Below are 2,500 nucleotides of genomic sequence, written 5' to 3' on the forward strand. Positions count from 1 at the left end.
CTGTGCATGTATAACATGTGATTCTGAGTATATATGTGCATGTATAACATGTGATTCTGTGTATATCTGTGCATGTATAACATGTGATTCTGAGTATATCTGTGCATGTATAACATGTGATTCTGTGTATATCTGTGCATGTATAACGTGATTCTGTGTATATCTGTGCATGTATAACATGTGATTCTGTGTATATCTGTGCATGTATAACATGTGATTCTGTGTATATCTGTGCATGTATAACATGTGATTCTGTGTATATCTGTGCATGTATAACATGTGATTCTGTGTATATCTGTGCATGTATAACATGTGATTCTGAGTATATCTGTGCATGTAGAACATGTGATTCTGTGTATATCTGTGCATGTATAACGTGATTCTGTGTATATCTGTGCATGTATAACATGTGATTCTGTGTATATCTGTGCATGTATAACGTGATTCTGTGTATATCTGTGCATGTATAACATGTGCTTCTGAGTATATCTGTGCATGTATAACGTGATTCTGTGTATATCTGTGCATGTATAACATGTGATTCTGTGTATATCTGTGCATGTATAACATGTGATTCTGTGTATATCTGTGCATGTATAACGTGATTCTGTGTATATCTGTGCATGTATAACATGTGATTCTGTGTATATCTGTGCATGTATAACATGTGATTCTGTGTATATCTGTGCATGTATAACATGTGATTCTGTGTATATCTGTGCATGTATAACATGTGATTCTGTGTATATCTGTGCATGTATAACGTGATTCTGTGTATATCTGTGCATGTATAACATGTGATTCTGTGTATATCTGTGCATGTATAACGTGATTCTGTGTATATCTGTGCATGTATAACATGTGATTCTGTGTATATCTGTGCATGTATAACATGTGCTTCTGTGTATATCTGTGCATGCATAACGTGCTTCTGTGTATATCTGTGCATGTATAACATGTGCTTCTGTGTATATCTGTGCATGTATAACATGTGATTCTGTGTATATCTGTGCATGTATAACATGTGCTTCTGTGTATATCTGTGCATGTATTACATGTGCTTCTGAGTATATCTGTGCATGTATAACATGTGATTCTGTGTATATCTGTGCATGTATAACATGTGCTTCTGTGTATATCTGTGCATGTATAACATGTGCTTCTGAGTATATCTGTGCATGTATAACGTGATTCTGTGTATATCTGTGCATGTATAACATGTGATTCTGTGTATATCTTTGCATGTATAACATGTGATTCTGTGTATATCTGTGCATGTATAACATGTGATTCTGAGTATATCTGTGCATGTATAACATGTGATTCTGTGTATATCTGTGCATGTATAACGTGATTCTGTGTATATCTGTGCATGTATAACATGTGATTCTGTGTATATCTGTGCATGTATAACGTGATTCTGTGTATATCTGTGCATGTATAACGTGCTTCTGTGTATATCTGTGCATGTATAACATGTGATTCTGTGTATATCTGTGCACGTATAACATGTGATTCTGTGTATATCTGTGCACGTATAACATGTGCTTCTGTGTATATCTGTGCACGTATAACATGTGCTTCTGTGTATATCTGTGCACGTATAACATGTGATTCTGTGTATATCTGTGCATGTATAACGTGCTTCTGTGTATATCTGTGCATGTATAACATGTGCTTCTGTGTATATCTGTGCATGTATATGTGGAGCGGAGGGGGGCGGGGCCGGTCGGAATATCGTGCGCCCGGTCCCCAATCAGCCTGATGAGGCGCGCGAGGGATAAAGGCGGCCGGTGACGATTGTTCGAGAGAGAGAGAATTACGGACATGTCCGTCATGTGTGTTTGTGTTGTCTTTTAAGTTTTCCATTAAACTATGATTTATATCGTCAAGCCGGTTCTCGCCTCCTGCTTGCCCATCCTTCAACTGTGTTACAGTATAACATGTGCTTCTGTGTATATCTGTGCATGTATAACATGTGCTTCTGTGTATATCTGTGCATGTATAACGTGATTCTGTGTATATCTTTGCATGTATAACATGTGCTTCTGTGTATATCTGTGCATGTATAACATGTGCTTCTGTGTATATCTGTGCATGTATAACATGTGATTCTGTGTATATCTGTGCATGTATAACGTGATTCTGTGTATATCTGTGCATGTATAACATGTGCTTCTGTGTATATCTGTGCATGTATAACATGTGATTCTGTGTATATCTGTGCATGTATAACATGTGATTCTGTGTATATCTGTGCATGTATAACATGTGCTTCTTTGTATATCTGTGCATGTATAACATGTGATTCTGTGTATATCTGTGCATGTATAACATGTGATTCTGTGTATATCTGTGCATGTATAACATGTACTTCTGTGTATATCTGTGCATGTATAACATGTGCTTCTTTGTATATCTGTGCATGTATAACATGTGCTTCTTTGTATATCTGTGCATGTATAACATGTGATTCTGTGTATATCTGTGCATGTATAAC

At 36.5% G+C, this 2,500-nt stretch overlaps 1 protein-coding gene across 4 annotated transcripts in view; it reads right to left on the minus strand.

Annotated features, from left to right (window-relative positions):
- The window catches only part of LOC127660797 (lysocardiolipin acyltransferase 1-like), a 12,836-nt gene that overhangs the window by 7,005 nt on the left and 3,331 nt on the right, over positions 1 to 2,500 (minus strand). For 2 of the 4 annotated variants that reach the window (XR_007972678.1, XR_007972679.1), the window contains exon 1: positions 1 to 1,302. This exon is cut by the window's left edge and continues 599 nt beyond it. The exons of the other annotated variants lie outside the window; for them this stretch is intronic. The gene's annotated coding sequence lies outside the window, so the exon portion shown is untranslated. Of the gene's footprint in view, positions 1,303 to 2,500 lie in introns of those variants that run through there. 4 annotated transcript variants of the gene reach the window in all.

The sequence above is a fragment of the Xyrauchen texanus genome, chromosome 20 (genome assembly GCF_025860055.1).
Source record: "Xyrauchen texanus isolate HMW12.3.18 chromosome 20, RBS_HiC_50CHRs, whole genome shotgun sequence".
Taxonomy (NCBI): domain Eukaryota; kingdom Metazoa; phylum Chordata; class Actinopteri; order Cypriniformes; family Catostomidae; genus Xyrauchen; species Xyrauchen texanus.